Genomic DNA, 20,463 nt, shown 5'->3' on the forward strand with positions numbered 1-20,463 from the left:
ACTGGACCACATATATTGAGACATAGCAAAGGCACGTCGGGCAAACTATATCTACAATTTTGCCAAGTTTCATGTAAATCCATTCAGCCGTTCGAGCTAAAAGTGATTCCAACCGCCCTATGGAAAAATGAATGGGAAAAACGCGTTTCGGGACCCCCCTTTTTTCTCGGCCCCCCCTTGACGAAACCCCCCCAAATTTTTAGGGGCTGTATTCGAACGAGGGCTGGGCGCGCCTTAGCGTATGCGGACCACCCCGCTCAAAAAACACACGGTCCTGACGAAAACCAAAACTTTTTTTTCATATTGGTTGAAACATGTAGACCTACTTTTAACTAACTCACACAGCACACTACGCTATTTTTAGATTTATCACACTTCTCTGGACACCAAAGTCTTCCTAAATTGGCACTGGTGCCACACAGTTTTTTAACAGGGTTCAAGCACTCAAGAATAAAGTCTTGGTGTGAGTAGTCTTGGCCCTTTTTAATACACGTATCACAATTACCCTTTGCACATATAAAAAAACAAGAAACCCGCTTGTTAGAAACGGGACCCTGGCCGGCCAAGACTCGTGTCGAGGTCAGTCAGGGATCGCCATTTCTAAGTGTCAGGGCAAGGGAGTTACACGCCAAGATAACCCCTCACTCGCCCTCTAGGTAACGTGGCGCGAGCAGTCAAGGCTAAACTTGGAGGCGATGTAAGTTAAGTATTTGCGCACGCACCCCAGCAACAACACCCAAGGCCCACCACAAAGAAACACTCCACACAAGGTTATGTAAAAATAGCCTTTGTATTATAATAAATATACATCAGATAAAACACACATCTTATTACACTGTGCCAACGGGCACGGGCGGAATTTACAAGGGATATTTGTACAGGACAGGACCACTTGGATCACTGTCACGGGTAATAGCACTTTAGCAATACCTTCAGTAATAAAGCAATACCTTCAGTAACAGCACTTTAGCAATACCTTCAGTAATAAAGCAATACCTTCAGTAATAAAGCAATACCTTCAGTAATAGCACTTTAGCAATACCTTCAGTAATAAAGCAATACCTTCAGTAATAGCAATACCTTCAGTAATAAAGCAATACCTTCAGTAATAAAGCAATACCTTCAGTAATAAAGCAATACCTTCAGTAATAGCACTTTAGCAATACCTTCAGTAATAAAGCAATACCTTCAGTAATAAAGCAATACCTTCAGTAACAGCACTTTAGCAATACCTTCAGTAATAAAGCAATACCTTCAGTAATAAAGCAATACCTTCAGTAATAAAGCAATACCTTCAGTAATAGAGCAATACCTTCAGTAATAGCACTTTATCAATACCTTCAGTATAAAAGTAGAGCATACAGCCAGTAATCACTGGTAACAGGGCCTCGCTAGCACCACCTGTACTAGGGAGAAAACAACCACCTACATGTCACACTACCTGTAGGGGTGTAAAAGCAAAACACATGATGCCGTAACATTCAGAGGTGTAAAGGCACATGACGCATAAACAATACATTCAGAGGTGCAGAATTAATAACAATTGCGCCAAACTCACAAGTCACCACCTGTGACTGTCCCGGTGTCCCAATGTCAGGGCCTAAACGTGGCAGTTGCCCACAAAGTGCTGGGCAACTGGAGCAGGGAAAGTTAGGGCAACGTTGGAGCCTCTCTGGGCTCGAAGAACCACCACTGTGGCACTGGTGAGCCTCTCTCAGGCTCTCTTACACAAGTAAGGGGGGGGCTGCTGAGCCTCTCAGGGCTCCAGCAACAAAAAGGTGCAGCCTCGCTGGGCTGTGGGGTCCCCCTCTCTGGGGACCCAAAGCAATGATGCTTGCCAAGAGCCTCACGGGGCACTTAACTCGACTGGTGCCCCCGGGGCACCTCGCGGCTCCAACAACGCGGAGATGCTCTCTTGAAGCCCTCGTGGCTTCACTTCGCACTGTAGCGCTATCTCGCGCTACCAGGAAAGGGGGGGGGGGCGGACACCGACAACGTGTCCCGGCGCCCCTCCCTCCAGCACTCTTGCACTCACCGGCTTCGCGCTGGGCTCCAGCGAAGGCGGGTCTCTCCCGCTGGTCCCGGGGCTCTCCTCTCCACTCGGGGAGCCTCGGCAGGCTGCTTCTCGGCTCCGCTGCGGGGGCGGGACTTCCGGGTTGACTCTCCCGGGCCGCGTGGTGATTGGACGGACTCCCAATCACTTCCGGGTCGCCGCGGGCAGCGCGGCGGCTCGCTTCTAGGCAGGCAGGCGGCTTCCCAGATGATCCGAGGAGTGGGCTCCCTCGTAGATCAATACAACGGGCCAAAACAACGCGGCAATGAGCGGGGTGGCACCCGCGCCGCCAACTCGCCACACGGGGCGATCAGATGCCGGGTGGGCACCGGCTGTGCACACCAAGCGCTAGCAGCGCTAGCGACGAAGGGCAGGCGCTCCAAAGCGCCTCCAGGACACAGTACAGCGCTCACAGCGCTAGGGGCAAAATCCAGCGCTCTCCAAGCGCTAGGCAGGCGATTTCAGCGCTCCCAGCGCTGAAGGGCAGAGAGCAGCGCTCTCAGGCTGCAGGCAAGAAGTCCTCAGTGCTCCCCAGCACTGGAGGACAGGACAGGGCTCCAGCAGGGCTGGAGGCAAGCAGGGGGGCAAGGCTGGGCCAGAGCCAGCACACTGGGTCTCCAGGCAGGGAGACTCCCCAAGTGGCGGTCCTTCTGGCCCCAGCAGCAGCACAAGCCCCCTCTGGCAGGATTCAAAAGTAGAACATTTTCAGTGGGGACACAGCCCCTTCTTATACTGTAAATTCCTTTGTTACAATGTGCAGGGTGGGGGGAAAACCAGTTGCAGCTGGTTCTGGAGCACTCTTGATGGCCCAACCACCCATTCCTTTCACTGGAGAGGCTAGGGTCATTAGACACACCACAGGGGGGCGGAGCCAGCATTGTGTGGGGAAAACCCAGCCCATCCAGGACCCAGGTACACTCCTCCCACACATCACTCATGCTAATCTCCCACTCACCACCGGGCAGACCCATCCAGACTTCCTGGAGCCTGGCATGCCAGCCAGCTCCAGCCAATCACGCTCCAGCACCCTCACTGTACACATATCTCAATGTCCAGAAGTAGCACTTCCCAACTAGACACACACATGCCGCAGACACCATCTTGCAGCATTCACTCTCACGAGTTTAAGCATACCAACCCCGAGCCTGCACTCCCCACGCATCAGGAACTACCAGGGACACACACATTCCCCATGCATTCCTATGGGAGGGCAGGCCAGCCATACTACACGCACGCACTTTCACTCTGGGACTCAGGGGAAAGTGCGCAGAGACCCAAAAATCACTGACACAGGGTCACAAATAAGGCAAAAAGTCTAGGGGTGAACCTGCCCTGCGGGCCAAGTCCAACACAACCCCCTTCCAGCCAAAACGCAGGGGAGAACAATCACCACCGTGATGGTCTTCCCTGCTTGGGGCGATAGAACACGGACGCAGGCCCGCCACTGCCGGGACACTCTCCTGTTCTATGCCACGGTGAACCCCTAGGGTTCCTTCTAAAGCTACTGTAAGGACCAACTGGGCTACCCCACTGGTACTCCTCAGCTGTCCGCGGCCAGGACCCGGCCCTGGGCCACCCAGGTGCCACCGGTCCTTGCCAATTCGCAGAGCGGGGGGTAGTAACCCCTGGCACATAGTGTCCATTCTCCACTCTCCCTGTCTGCAAGACAGGACTAGACTGCCACTGGTTCACCAGCCTTTGGTCTACAACCTCAGGCGGACCAGGAGTCTCAGAGAAGGCTTTACTCCCCTTACCTCTTCTTCCAGGGTTCCTCCTCCTCCTGCAAGGGGTACCCTTACAACGCCACTCCAACCCAGGGTTTAACCCCTCAGGTTGCGCCGGGGTCAGAGGTGGGCTTTCCCACCCTCTGCACCCCCTTCCAGATGTCTGCCCTCTCCCAACTGGAGAAGTTCCTCTGGAAGAACCGGTCAGGACACTGGTTACAGTCGTCCTACCCTTCAGGTCAGGCCGAACCTGAACCTGGCCTCCCAACCTCCGGTCTAAAACCTTTGGTGGAATAATTGCCTGGCACTCCAGGACTTCTGGGGACTCACACGCAATCCCCCTGAGGCTGACACATGACCCATGTGTCGTGTGACTGTCTGTCTGGCGCAGATCTCCCGCCTCCTGTCCACCTGACAGTGCGAAAAGATCCCCCAGACCAGAAGTGGCGCCACCCGGGTCCACCCAAGAAGATTTAGCCCAACTGGCTAGTCTCTGGTCCACTGGTGCATCCACTGGGAAACTCATCCCCCAATCACTCCTCGCTTCGGACTTCTGTGCCCTCCCAACTGGAGTGACACTGCCGGACACTGGAACCCCTGGAGCTCTAGTTACAGACGCTCCGGGTTCCCTAAACACTAGGAGATCCTCCTCCAGTGTACTAACAGGACAGCCTAGGTCCCTAACCTGGTGTTCCCTCAAGAAACCACCCAGGTTCTGAGACGGGGCTTCGGGCCTCTGGGTGCTCTCAGCCACCCACTGACGCCTGCTCCACTGAGCCAGGCAGTCAGCCCCTCCACCCTTCTCACTATACTGGGACCTAGCTGGGCTACACTGAGCCTCTTCCACCACGCGGGGCTGGAAGCTCCCTGTACCACTACTGTTGGACTCACTCTCTAATGACTGTAAAGAACCTCTGGCCCTCTCCCAGCGGTCTGCTTCATCCGCAAGCTCACTTGCCTCAGACAATCCACACCCCAACAGGTGTGTGCGCAACCCTGGAGAACAACAACTGAGCAGGTGCTCCTTGACAATCAGGTCAAACAAGACATCAAAATCATCTCTCGTGTGAACCTTTACCCAATCAAACAGTGTCCCACAACATTCATCCTCAAACTCCTCCCACGACTGGTGAGGCAGCTTCCTACTGCCCCTGAATTTCAACCTTAACTCCTCCTCTGGGGAAACAGGTACCAGACTGGGGGAACTGGGGGTGGGACTGCTCGCACTGGGCTCTACATAGCTGCCACCACTGGTCTCCACCCTCCCTGGGGGATCCAGAAAATTATGACTGCGGTCAGGGGATAACCTACACTCTAGGGCTATCTTCTCCCTGGCCAAGGCCCTCTCAGCCTCTGCAATCCGCTCATTCACACCCAGCTGCGCCATCCTCCAGGCATGCTCTAACCTGAGCTTCTCCATGGCCAGCTGGTGTTCCCTCTCCTCTCTCCTATCCACCCACTCTTCTGGGGACAGGGAAAGGGATGGAGTGCTACATCTGACACTGGACCCAGCAAGGGACTCCCTATCTAGGGGGTACTCGCTCTCTGCTGGCGCCCATCCACTGTCAAACTCACTCTCCACATCAGACTCTTCAGGGCTTCCCTCAGACCCACCACCCTCATGGTGTGCGGTCCGGGCCCTCTCCCTCTCACTGTGCTCACGCTCCCAGTCACTCTTCTGCCACAGGATCATGTTATCCCTAAGCTTGGACTGGGTGTCTGACTCACTCACTGGGATGTCTCTCTCCTTACATAACCGTACCAACTCATGCACACTGTACTTAAACAGGCCACAAAGGTTAAAAGGAGATTCCATCTTGACAGGATGCTCACAAACACGTGCAACACAAGGGAACTAGCAATCTGAAGTAGAAGTACACAATTCCAAAATTTCAACACTCTCCTTAAAAAAAGAACTCACTCATGCGTCCAGGAAAACACACCATTCATCCACACACACCCTCCCCTCGGATCGGTAAGGCAGTTTCTACCACCCCTGACTTCTCAACCTGACCACATGTGACACAGGTACCAAACTCTGGAAGCAGGGCGGGGAACAAATGTACAGTACACAATTATCAAATGACACTCTTCAGGAGAAGAAATAATGGAACTTCACCAAAAACACAATAATCCCCAAAAATGTGGTCATCTAAAATGCAGAGCTTTGTAGTGGCCAGTTGCCACTGTGGTACAACGCAAACACAAATCCTTATCCCACCGCTGCCAGCAATGTTAGAAACGGGACCCTGGCCGGCCAAGACTCGCGTCGAGGTCAGTCAGGGATCGCCATTTCTAAGTGTCAGGGCAAGGGAGTTACACGCCAAGATAACCCCTCACTCGCCCTCTAGGTAACGTGGCGCGAGCAGTCAAGGCTAAACTTGGAGGCGATGTAAGTTAAGTATTTGCGCACGCACCCCAGCAACAACACCCAAGGCCCACCACAAAGAAACACTCCACACAAGGTTATGTAAAAATAGCCTTTGTATTATAATAAATATACATCAGATAAAACACACATCTTATTACACTGTGCCAACGGGCACGGGCGGAATTTACAAGGGATATTTGTACAGGACAGGACCACTTGGATCACTGTCACGGGTAATAGCACTTTAGCAATACCTTCAGTAATAAAGCAATACCTTCAGTAACAGCACTTTAGCAATACCTTCAGTAATAAAGCAATACCTTCAGTAATAAAGCAATACCTTCAGTAATAGCACTTTAGCAATACCTTCAGTAATAAAGCAATACCTTCAGTAATAGCAATACCTTCAGTAATAAAGCAATACCTTCAGTAATAAAGCAATACCTTCAGTAATAGCACTTTAGCAATACCTTCAGTAATAAAGCAATACCTTCAGTAATAAAGCAATACCTTCAGTAACAGCACTTTAGCAATACCTTCAGTAATAAAGCAATACCTTCAGTAATAAAGCAATACCTTCAGTAATAAAGCAATACCTTCAGTAATAGAGCAATACCTTCAGTAATAGCACTTTAGCAATACCTTCAGTATAAAAGTAGAGCATACAGCCAGTAATCACTGGTAACAGGGCCTCGCTAGCACCACCTGTACTAGGGAGAAAACAACCACCTACACGTCACACTACCTGTAGGGGTGTAAAAGCAAAACACATGATGCCGTAACATTCAGAGGTGTAAAGGCACATGACGCATAAACAATACATTCAGAGGTGCAGAATTAATAACAATTGCGCCAAACTCACAAGTCACCACCTGTGACTGTCCCGGTGTCCCAATGTCAGGGCCTAAACGTGGCAGTTGCCCACAAAGTGCTAGGCAACTGGAGCAGGGAAAGTTAGGGCAACGTTGGAGCCTCTCTGGGCTCGAAGAACCACCACTGTGGCACTGGTGAGCCTCTCTCAGGCTCTCTTACACAAGTAAGGGGGGGGGCTGCTGAGCCTCTCAGGGCTCCAGCAACAAAAAGGTGCAGGCTCGCTGGGCTGTGGGGTCCCCCTCTCTGGGGACCCAAAGCAATGATGCTTGCCAAGAGCCTCACGGGGCACTTAACTCGACTGGTGCCCCCGGGGCACCTCGCGGCTCCAACAACGCGGAGATGCTCTCTTGAAGCCCTCGTGGCTTCACTTCGCACTGTAGCGCTATCTCGCGCTACCAGGAAAGGGGGGGGGCGGACACCGACAACGTGTCCCGGCGCCCCTCCCTCCAGCACTGCCGCACTCACCGGCTTCGCGCTGGGCTCCAGCGAAGGCGGGTCTCTCCCGCTGGTCCCGGGGCTCTCCTCTCCACTCGGGGAGCCTCGACAGGCTGCTTCTCGGCTCCGCTGCGGGGGCGGGACTTCCGGGTTGACTCTCCCGGGCCGCGTGGTGATTGGACTGACTCCCAATCACTTCCGGGTCGCCGCGGGCAGCGCGGCGGCTCGCTTCTAGGCAGGCAGGCGGCTTCCCAGATGATCCGAGGAGTGGGCTCCCTCGTAGATCAATACAACGGGCCAAAACAACGCGGCAATGAGCGGGGTGGCACCCGCGCCGCCAACTCGCCACACGGGGCGATCAGATGCCGGGTGGGCACCGGCTGTGCACACCAAGCGCTAGCAGCGCTAGCGACGAAGGGCAGGCGCTCCAAAGCGCCTCCAGGACACAGTACAGCGCTCACAGCGCTAGGGGCAAAATCCAGCGCTCTCCAAGCGCTAGGCAGGCGATTTCAGCGCTCCCAGCGCTGAAGGGCAGAGAGCAGCGCTCTCAGGCTGCAGGCAAGAAGTCCTCAGTGCTCCCCAGCACTGGAGGACAGGACAGGGCTCCAGCAGGGCTGGAGGCAGGCAGGGGGGCAAGGCTGGGCCAGAGCCAGCACACTGGGTCTCCAGGCAGGGAGACTCCCCAAGTGGCGGTCCTTCTGGCCCCAGCAGCGGCACAAGCCCCCTCTGGCAGGATTCAAAAGTAGAACATTTTCAGTGGGGACACAGCCCCTTCTTATACTGTAAATTCCTTTGTTACAATGTGCAGGGTGGGGGGAAAACCAGTCGCAGCTGGTTCTGGAGCACTCTTGATGGCCCAACCACCCATTCCTTTCACTGGGGAGGCTAGGGTCATTAGACACACCATAGGGGGGCGGAGCCAGCATTGTGTGGGGAAAACCCAGCCCATCCAGGACCCAGGTACACTCCTCCCACACATCACTCATGCTAATCTCCCACTCACCACCGGGCAGACCCATCCAGACTTCCTGGAGCCTGGCATGCCAGCCAGCTCCAGCCAATCACGCTCCAGCACCCTCACTGTACACATATCTCAATGTCCAGAAGTAGCACTTCCCAACTAGACACACACATGCCGCAGACACCATCTTGCAGCATTCACTCTCACGAGTTTAAGCATACCAAACTCGAGCCTGCACTCCCCACGCATCAGGAACTACCAGGGACACACACATTCCCCATGCATTCCTATGGGAGGGCAGGCCAGCCATACTACACGCACGCACTTTCACTCTGGGACTCAGGGGAAAGTGCGCAGAGACCCAAAAATCACTGACACAGGGTCACAAATAAGGCAAAAAGTCTAGGGGTGAACCTGCCCTGCGGGCCAAGTCCAACACCGCTCCACTGTAACCAGGTGTCGTAGCACACCGTATGGGCACTCGGCCTATGGGGTGGGACCCCAATGATGAAGCATGTCACCAACCAGGTTGGTGAGTGAGGGGTCTTCTTTAAGGACAACTACTGTCCTGTTAAGGGTTGGGGCAATTAGTACTAACCTGAGCCTTAAGCTCCAGATACAGAAAAACTCCTTCTTTGTATTTCTCATAAATCTAAACCCCCACCATCATTAAAAACCTATTTCAAAGCATTCCCCTCCGTTCTGAAGTTAAAACCTACGATTGCTGCCATTTCAAGAGACTCTATAACTCCTGATTTTACAGAGGGCCTCCTCAGTCCTAATAGATATCATATATTGGAGCAATTAGATCAAGATCTAGATCAAGACATAGATCAATCAGATATTCAAAGGAGGCAAAGCCCAGGAATGGATGAAAAAGTATATATCGCTGAGACAGCAATATCTGAGAGTGATGATTTATTAACCAATGCCACGGCCAACATTAACTCTGTAGAGCAGAGGTCTTCAAACTTTTTGATGCCGAGACCCCCTTGTGAAACCTTTTTAGGCGTAAGGACCCCCTTCCGACAAAAGTTTCTAGAAACTGGTACTCCTCATCATCAACTTTTGACAACCATAAATGCGCCTGTAAGACCTCATCACATTCCTCCATCATTCATCCACCCACACTTTCACACATCCACCCTTTCATCCTTTCATCCATACATCCATCCTTCATCCATCCACCCATACATCAATCCTTTACCCATCCACCCTTCCTTCCATCCATCATTCATCCACCCACCTTTTCACACATCCATCCATCATTCATCCATGCAACCTTTTATCCATTCATACATCCACCCTTTCATCCATCCATCCTTCATCCGTCCACCCTTTCATTCTTCCATCAATACATCTATCCTTCACCAATCTATCTTTCATCCATTCACCCTTTCATCCTTCCATCCATACATCCATCATTCATCCATCCACCCTTTCATCCATCCATTCACCCTTCATTCATCCACCCATCTTTTTACACATCCATCCATCCATTATTCATCCATTCACCCTTTCATCCATCCATCCTTCATCCGTCCACCCTTTCATCCTTCCACCCTTTTATCCTTCCTTCCATCCATCCATACATCTATCCTTCACCAATCTATCCTTCATCCATCCACCCTTTCATCCTTCCATCGATACATCCATCATTCATCCATCCACCCTTTCATCCATCCATTCATCATTCATCCACCCATCTTTTTACACATCCATCCATCCATCATTCCTCCATCCACCCTTTTATCCATCCATCCTTCATCCGTCCACCCTTTCATCCTTCCATCCATACATCTATCCTTCACAAATCTATCCTTCATCCATCCACCCTTTCATCCTTCCATCCATTCATCCATCATTCATCCATCCGCCCTTTCATCGATCCATTCACCCATCATTCATCCACCCATCTTTTTACACATCCATCCATCATTCATCCATCCACCCTTTCATCCATCCATCCTTCATCCATCCACCCTTTCATACTTCCATCCATACATCTATCCTTCACCAATCTACCCTTCATCCATCCACCCTTTCATCCTTCCATCCATACATCCATCATTCATCCATCCACCCTTTCATTAATCCATTCACCCTTCATTCATCCACCCATCTTTTTACACATCCATCCATCCATCATTCATCCATCCACCCTTTCATCCATCCATCCTTCATCCGTCCACCCTTTCATTCTTCCATCCATACATCTATCCTTCACCAATCTATCCTTCATCCATCCACCCCTTCATCCTTCCAACCATACATCCATCCACCCTTTCATTCATCCATCCACTCATCATTTATCCACCCACCTTTTCACACATCCATCCTTCCTTCAGCCTTTCATCCATCCACTCATCATTCATCCACCCACCTTTTCGCACATCCATCCATCCTTCAGCCTTACATCCATCCATCCACCCATCATTCATCCACCCACCTTTTCTGTGCCTCTCTCATGAGGGGGGGGGGGGTCAGTATCTCTCTGCTTCATCTTCCTTCTTCTTTCCCGCTCATGGGAGGGCATCTCTGTGCCTCCCTGCTGGGGGCGGGGGACGTGTCACAGGGCCCCCAGCTCCAGGTGCGCAACATCCATTGAACTCAAAGGGCTACACTACAGCCACTCCCCCAGCCCCCCCCAGCTCCCCCCAGCTCGTGTATGTGAGCCCTGCTGTAACAGCTTCAGGGACACACAGTCACACCCAAGTACTTGACAGGTCTCTAAAAGACCTTTTACTTGTTAATGAGGCGTTGATGTTTTTCACACCTCAGTGTGAATTAGGCCTCCGCCGTGAGCACCCTCGATCAATGCCAGGAACTGCACTCTGCAGAATCTGCGACCCCCTTCCCAGGGAAGACCGCTGCTGTAGAGGATATTTCAGTCACTATAGATGCGGCCAAAATCCCAGGGGCTACATCTTCAAGGAGCACTATGTCTTTCGAGGGTGAAGATAAGGATCTCGATTCAATGTCTAGCAATCAATCTTTATTGCTTATCCTTCCGTCTTTGAGCCGTGAGATGAAAAACTGGTTTGCACTTTCACTGAAGAATCAGCAAGAAATAAAGGAAAAGTTTGATTCTTTAGCGGTTAGAACCTCCGCATTGGAATCTACTGTTACTGATCTAAAAATGCTGACCCTTCAACATACGAAGAAGATAGATGACCTAAGGCAACGTGAACAGGGATATCAGGAGAAAATGGAATCCTTAGAAAATGCAGAAAGGAGAAACAACTTGCGCCTTCTGAAAGTCCCGGAAGGGGCAGAAGGAACTAATATTAAGGAGTTTGTTGTGAAACTCATTAAGGAGGCTACTGCAGTGGAAGTCTCAGAGCAAAATCTGATTAGAGACATTCAAAGGGTTCATAGGGATCCGTTTCGGTTAAATCCAAATAAAGCAAGACCCAGGAAGATATTAGTCCATTTTCTGACTTACACGTTAAATGATGAAATCCTGAATAAAGCTCTAAAAACTAGTTCCCTGTCAGCTGAAGGGATTACTTTTCAGATTAGGTCGGATGTGTCATCTATCACAGCATCTAGACAGTGGGAGCTCAGCAAACTACTAGATCCTTTTAGGCAAATGGGTGCCACAGCCCAATTGAAATTTCCTGCATCCCTAAAAGTAATGTATAAGAATAAAATGAGTACTTTTAAAAGGGTGGAGGAGGCTGAAGCTTATCTCCAATTAGTAACAGAGGATAGGAGAGGGGACCCGGGGGAGAGAGGTTAAAGAATTTAAATCTTTTTTTCTTTTCTTCTCTCTCTTCTTTCCCCTTGATAAAATATAGATTTTTCTGTTCATGTTCCGTTAAAAGCTGTACTTTCTCGCTACATTGGTTACTACTATAATAGATGTAAATAGTTCATCCAGATATCTGAGGAGGGAGCCTCAAGGCCTTGAGAAGGGCCAAGAAGAAAAAGGGGGGTTCTCCAGGGGTGCACTGGAGGGTGGCTGAGGATAGGGAGGGGCAAAGGACTACAAGACCTACCTCTATCCCCTGGGCACTCCCGCGCAGCTGTTGGAACGCTGCCGCGGGATACTTCCTTGTGTTTCCGCCACCCCCCTGGGACACACAGGCCACGCCCACCACCAGTCAGGCCACGCCCTGTCCCCACCTCTTATTTAATATATACTTCCACCGGAAGCGCAGCGGACGAGCGCAGCAGGCAGCCGTTTGCTCGCCGAAGGCGCGCCTAATGCAAGCCCGTCTGCGCCCGTCCGCGACCAGACCGCGGCCGAGGCCAGGCATGCTGCTAGTAAGTGGGCGCGCAGAGGTAGGATCGTATGGTCAAGAGATGACCTATGGGCTCTCAACACTACATCTGAGTGCTGCACTCATGAGTTAGATCCTCAGACTTTCGCTCCCCCTCAGATTTGTGGGACTTGTGGGGTATCTCTGGGTCCTAGAGACACGGCGAGACACTCCAAACCCAAGCCGTTGATTAACAAAGGTCTCAGAGCAGGCCTTCTGAACTGCAGATCCCTAGTTAAACATACAGAAGATATCTGGCTACTACTAGAGGAGCACGAGTGGGACGTTCTGTTTTTAACAGAAACTTGGATCAAGGAGGATAATATGACCGCCATTGCACTAGCAGTTCCCCTGGGATTTAAAATATGTCTTTCTAACCACACAGGCACCAAATGAGGTGGAGGTGTGGCTGTTATTTTTAAAGAACAGTTAGTATTAACCTCCTCGGCCCCTACCATGATTCAGGGAATCGAGGGGCTTCACTTTTGTTTTCAGGTAATCCCTCAGCTATCTTTAGCAGGATTAGAGATCTACCGCCCACCTGGAGGTGAGGATCCCAATTTATTTACTGTGCTGGATACGATTCTTCAGAGCTCCCTCCTCCAGCCTCAATTCATTGTGGTCGGGGATTTCAACATTCATATGGACAAAACAGACTGCGCTCTTGCAGAGCTGCTGAGATCCACACTAAATACGGCCAAGCTGAGGCTGATTAACGACAGCCCCACGCATAGAGCGGGTCACACGCTCGATCTAATTTTCTCTAATATTAAGGATGTGAAGCCAGAGGCACCAATACCGTTGATCTGGTCAGACCACTCATTGATCCCATTTAAACTAAATATGGCTTATGATAGTCCGGCTTCAAGCAAATGCTCTTTTTTGAAGAGACAATGGAAAAAACTAGTCCGCGATAATATGGGCCCTATTCTGGCGCAGAATATTCCATCTCTCACCTCAAATGCTAACATAGATGCACAGCTACTCAATGATTGGGTCGGGAATATGGTTTATTCCATCGCACCAGCCTCACGAGCAATATCTAAACGAGACTCCCCCACCGCTCCCTGGTTCACTCAGGACCTTAGGATGGAGAAAGCAGCCTGTAAGAAGCTGGAGAGACTATGGAGGGTAAACTACGGGCTCGCAGAAAAAGCCATATATAAGGAAGCATCCAAAAAACTACAGAAGTCTATTAGAAAAACAAAAAAACAGTTTTATGCGGACTCTATCCAGCAGGCAGAGCAGTCGAGTAAACAGATCTTTAAGGTGGTACAGTCCTTTTTTAAACCTAAATGCATCGAGAGGGAGGTCCCCCCGTCAACCACTCTATGCGAAAACATCTCTGAGTTCTTTGATCAAAAAATTAAACAAGTTTACGAATCCTTTGGGCCAGAAACAAAAACGGTGAAATCGGACCTAGCTATCAAAGATGTGTTGGGTGAAACCCTAGCTCAATTCCAGACTATACCTCTGAGTGCGGTGAGGCAAGAACTTATCCGCTGTAAATCCGGCTCACCGGACGACCCATGTCCATCTAAACTTTGGTGCACCATAGCTGATTTTGTGGCCCCCACATTACAACAAATCTGGAATTCGCCCATCGCCTCGGGGGTATTCCCGAACATCTGGAAACATGCAACCCTCCTCCCGCTAAAAAAAAACCTAATGGGGATCCAGAAGACCTCAGCAATCTTCGCCCGATCTCTCTATTAGCCGCACCGGGAAAAATGTTCGAGAAAATAATATAGCGCCAGTTGAGTGAATTCATCGAAGAAAACAAAATACTACATAAGACGCAATCAGGCTTTCGTCCCGGCTTTAGCACGGAGACAGCACTAATTGAGGTGGCAGAGTCAGTAAGGTGGTCGATGGATGCAGGAAGCTCACCGATGCTGGTACTCCTGGATCTGTCGGCCGCCTTCGACACGGTTGATCACGCTAGACTCTTGATGCGACTGGCTGAGATAGGCATCCGTGACCAAGCTCTTGGGTGGATTCATTCGTATCTGTCCCAGAGAACACAGAAGGAGGCACTAGGGACTGTTTCTTCAACACCCAAAGTCCTCAGTTGTGGCGTCCCGCAAGGGTCGGCACTCAGCCCCCTCTTGTTCAACATCTACCTCGCTCCTCTCTTTACGTTGATTGCCAACTGGGGTGTCAAGGCAATCTTTTACGCCGATGACACCCAGTTGGTATTTCCGTATTCAGAGGTGTCGCAGCAGTCCTTCTCGAGCTTCAAGGGCTGTCTCCAAGATGTAGCCTGTTGGATGAATACGAACAAACTAAAACTAAACGCTAATAAGACGGAAGTGATCTTTTTTGGTAAAGGCCCCCCTCCTCCCTCAGAGCTATGGTGGCCAGCTGAGATGGGTCAAGCCCCCTCGTCTAGCCTCACGACAAAAAAATCTGGGAGTGCGGTTGGATGACAGCCTGTCCTTCACCTCGCATATTCAACAAGTAGTCGGTTGCTGTTTGAGTAAGCTGAGGAATCTTCCCAAGATTCTGAGACTTCTCCCTGAGAGTTGTCGGAAAACAGTAATCCATGCCACAGTAACATCAAGGCTGGATTAGGCCAACGGACTCTATTTGGGCCTACCTAAATACCTGACTCAAAAACTTCAGCTAGTCCAAAATGCGGCTGAGAGACTGTTATTGAGGATTCCTTTTAAGCATTCAGTCTCTCCGTATCTTCGAACACTGCACTGGCTACCAGTTGCCAGCAGAATCAAATTTAAGGCACTTACGTTGGCCTTTAGATCTCTCTTTGGCACCTGTCCTAAGTATTTGAAAACCCGGCTACCAAGATACTTCCAGGCCCGTGCGCTTCGTTCCAATTACCGTGTTCAACTTGCCGTCCCACGAGCAAAAAAAGCTCGACTGGGGGGTCGAACTTTTTTGGCAAATGTTGCAACACTTTGGAACACCCTGCCCCCAGCAATTCAGCAAGCCCCCACTGAACCCTGCTTCAAGCATGGCTCTTTACGCAACCACGCTAAGCTCTCTCACTTCAGCTCTCTGGGTCAACTGTGTTCTTCATAGCGCCGGGACACCTCCTCGTGAGGTAGCTGTTCGCGCTTTACAAAATGCTGTATTATTATTATTATTATTATTATTATTAAGGAGGGTGGGAGAAGGGCACTGGGTGGGGAGCATGTGGGAAAAAAAATGTCCAAATCGCCAAATTGGGTTACTTAATAATCTACGCCTATCTAGAAAAATATGTTGCAGGCTAAATTAGCCCCACAGGTATATATGAGGGTTTTAACATGGAATTTGAATGGCTTAAGGGTAAAACATAGAAGAGAGAGGATATTTCAATACTTGAAAGATGCGCCCGAACATATTTTTATTTTGCAAGAGAAACAAGAGTTAAGAGAGGTATGTAGCAGCAAAAAATGGATTCAGCACGACATATGTACATCTCAGCAGGTTACTATAAAAGGGGCTGCAATTTTGATTAAAGCAAATCCAGTTATTACAGTGGAAGAGTCAAAAGTAGATAAAAGAGAGTGTTGGGTCATAGTAAGAATAAAATATCATTCTTATAAATTTACATTAGCAGGATACTATGGCCCGAATTTAGACGATCCTCTTCCGCTCTTAGAATTGTTGGGTGAACTCTTAGACTTTGATGATCCCTTAATTTTAGCAGGAAACTTTAATTTAATTCTGGATCCCCAAATGGATAAAACAATTAAACTCAAGTTAATTCATAATATTAAAACCAGATCTCTATTAATTAATGCAATGCACCAGTTAGGTTGGAAGGATATTTGGAGGAAAAAATGGGGGTTAAAAAAGGAGTTCACTTTCAATAATAAAAAATTGGGACATATGTCTAGATTAGACTTTTTCTTAATTTCAGATCAGTTTTGTCCTGCTGTTCACGAAGTTAATCATGTAGGAGCACATATTTCAGATCATTCTGCAGTTTCTCTAGTCTTGAAACTCTCGGGAGCGCAGAGTATTAAAAGATGGAATATGGATAGAAGTATATTATTAGAAGAAGAGGTAGTAGAGAAACTGACGGATGAGTTGGTAAGGTTTTGTGAGCTAAATTTAGGGACAGCCGCACTTCCAATTGTATGGGACTCATATAAAGCATTTTTGAGAGGTATAATTGTATCCATTCAGTCCGCTAGGCATAAGAAGTTTAGGGCAATGGTATCAGAGATCAAGACCAAAATTACCAAATTAGAGTTTGATCTCTTAGACCCAATCTTGAAAGCAGAAGATAATATGCGGAAAGAACTCTCAACATGCAAATTACAACTAGAAGAGATTCTTGATTCTAGAGTTAGGAAGCGATGGCAGGCTAGCTCCCTCGCTCATTTTGAATATAGGGAGGCTAGTGGAAAGCCTTTAGCTTGGAAAACTAAGAAAGATCAATGTAGGAACACTATCAAAAGAGTTCAATTGGGTAATACGGGGGTGATTTCAGAAAATATCTCAGACATAGAGAAGTCCTTTTTTGATCACTTTGATCAGGTATATAGGGAAGACTTTGCTCCGCAAGATAGTTTAATTCAATCATGGCTGGAAAAATATGCTGTACGACAAATTGACGATGAGGCATCAAATAATCTAAATAGAGGTATTAGCTTAAAAGAAGTGGTGGGTGCAATAGATTCGGCAAAAAGGAGTAAGGCCCCCGGTCCGGATGGGCTACTGGCCGAATTGTATAAAGTACTAGCTCCAGCTATCTCCCCCTTTCTTCAGATGCTTTTTATAACTATTTTTGAAGACAGAGGGGAAATACCACCCTCCTGGAATGAGGCCACGGTGGTTCTTATTCCTAAACCCTTGAAACCTGCAACACAGTGTGACTCTTATAGGCCGATTTCATTGCTGAATTTGGACTGTAAGGTTTTCGCCAAAATATTATCAGAGAGATTAAATGGAGTGGCAGCTAGATTATTACATCCGGATCAAAAAGGTTTTGTGAGGGGGCGGACTATGCAAGATTTGACGCAAGCACTGGTGAGGGAAATTAATGTTGCAACTCTATATAAACTTCCTATGGCGATTATAACACTCGATGCAACCAAGGCATTTGATTGCGTAAACTGGGTATACCTGGCCAGAGTTTTAAAAAGAGGTCATTTGGGTAGGAATTTTTGTAGAACTATATCCTCTCTTTATCATTGTCCAACACCAAGAGTTCTGATAAATGGTGGTCTCGCAACACCCCTAAAAATCAATAGAGGCACAAGACATGGGTGTCCCCTCTCACCCTTATTTTTTGATTTATACATAGAGTCGCTGACCGAGAAAATCAGGCAGGATCAGAATATACTACCCTTTAAATATAAGAGCTGGGAGAAAAAAGTGTCTCTCTATGCAGACGATATGATGATATTTACTTCAGATCCAATACAAGCAATTCCATTAATCTATAGTGCTGCAGCCCAGTTCGGTAAAATATCAGGCTATCAGATTAATCAATCTAAGTCTGAATGTATGGCCTGGAATTTAACAATTTCAACTTTGGTCTTCAAAAAACAAGATAAGATACTTGGGGGTCCAATTCACGCAGGACATAGAAAAATTAACAGACAGAAATTCGGCTAAAATCGAGAGAGAGTCTGCTGAATCTTTGAAAACCTGGTCTCTTCTTCCTCTTACTTTAATTGGGCGAATCAATATTATTAAGATGATGCTGCTTCCTAAACTAATATTCTTGTTCCAGAATATCCCGTTAGCCTTTAAAGAAGCTAAGTTAAGTAAAATCCAAGCTAAATGGAGCTCTTTTATATGGGCCACAAAAGGTATAAGGATCGCTTGGAAAAAGCTGCGAAGAAAGAAAAGTAAAGGAGGCCTGTGTGCTCCAGATTTGAAATTCTATACTTGGACTCTCTTATTAAAAGCAGTAATAATGTTATTTGAGAAGCCAGACAGCACAGAAACAGGAATTATGTTTGACACAATGCTATCAGAAACTCATGGGGGAACTCGTGGTTTTTATTGAAGTTTGGAGATCCGCGCTTTTTTAAGAAAGTGCGTCTGAAGATGTTGAGAGATATGGCTTATATTTGTGCTAAAATAAGGAGATCGTTGAATATTCCATATTACTCTGCTTTGGCTCCTATTTGGGAATCGCCGGGCTCTCCAGAGTGGACCAAGGACTCTTTGTTCACACCCCTTGTGGACACTAATTTAAAATTCTGGGGTCAGCTCTTCCCTGAAGGGACGTTGCTATGGTGGGATGAGATTTGCTTATTGACTGAGTATAAGTTATCTAAGTTTAAAAACTTGCAAATCAAGAGCTGGAGCCAGGCGATAGGCTCGGAAATTGGAGCTACAGTTGTGCTGGAGGAACTCCTTATTCGGGGGAAGAATAGGAAGATCAAGACATCAAAGCTGTATTGGACCATTCCGGAAATTGGTGATGGCAATTTCATCCTGCCATCTCAACTGGCGTTCTAGTGTTGCCGCGCTTTCTCGGCAAACTCTATTTAGGGGACCAGTTGACTCGTGCTGAACACAGAATAGGAATCGCACGCTGTTAGCTGCTACAGGGACAAGCTGTGTTGATTGTTGCCTACTTTTAAAATTATCGTAATACCTGAGTGATTTTCGACTCACTTTTAAAATTATCTGTGTGCTGAGATCTGATGTATTAATTATTTTAAAAACACTGCCCTTTCCATTTACGATCGCACTGCTTGCACTATAATTGAGCTTAAGAAGCACCACTCACCGCTTGGTGAATCCCCAGTCTTCCTACTTCCGACCACCATCTTAGGTGCGGGAGGCCAGAGACGCTCCCTGGACGTGTCGGGGGTAGCGTTCTAGTGTTGCTGCGCTTTCTTGCCACACACTATTTAGGGGACCAGCATGCAAGCGCGCAGCGCACGCGCGCAGCGGAGCGCCAGAGGAGCGCCAGAGGAAAGCCCGTCTGTGCCCGTCCGTGACTCGGACGGGCCAGGGGCTAGAAACGCTGATGGAATAAAGTACTCCAGGGATGAACTAATTAACATAAGAAAAGGGATATGGGGAACACCTCCATCTACACATTCACCAAACCCTAGAAATCCTCACTGTGGGCTGATAAATAGCAGATCTCTGGTCAAACATCATCAGGAGGTGGCAAGTTTGCTAATGGACATGGATTTAAATGTCCTTTTTATCACTGAGAATTGGACTTGTGCAGATACCTCGGTTGAACTAGGCTTTGCATGCCTGGAAGGGTATAACCTGTTCCACAAACCGAGGCCGCAAGGAAAGGGCGGGGGACTTGGGGTCATCCATAAGAATAAATGGGACTTCTCCCCTTTACAGATTGATGAGATAGCGGGGATAGAACTATTGGGGTTCTCTTTGCAAGAACCCAAGGGAAGAATCCTGATCGGAGCAATCTGCTATAGGCTGCCCGGCGCAGACACACAATATCAGGCACTGTTTGGTTCCATTGCTGCCTTGGCTCTGACCCACGCAAGACTACTGATCCTGGGTGATTTTATTCTTTGGGACAATGTGTCCCTAGGAAATCATCTGAAGGGACTACAGGATATATGCGGTAACTGGGGTCATGAACAGCTAGTACAAAAACCCACGCACTCAGGCGGAAATATCCTAGACCTAATCTTTGCAAACCAGACTGAGACTAGGATGATTGATATCTTACCTCAGTGCTGGACTGATCACTCCCTGGTTCATTTTCAGATCTCCCTACCAATTTAAGGGAATGGAAGTAAGGATCCGGTAACCTATAGGAGGGGGAGAAATTGGGCTAAACCGTCAATGGACAAAACAAAACCCACTTTCATAAATGAAAC

Source organism: Lissotriton vulgaris, chromosome 5, assembly GCF_964263255.1.
Source record: "Lissotriton vulgaris chromosome 5, aLisVul1.2, whole genome shotgun sequence".
In the NCBI taxonomy this organism is placed as follows: domain Eukaryota; kingdom Metazoa; phylum Chordata; class Amphibia; order Caudata; family Salamandridae; genus Lissotriton; species Lissotriton vulgaris.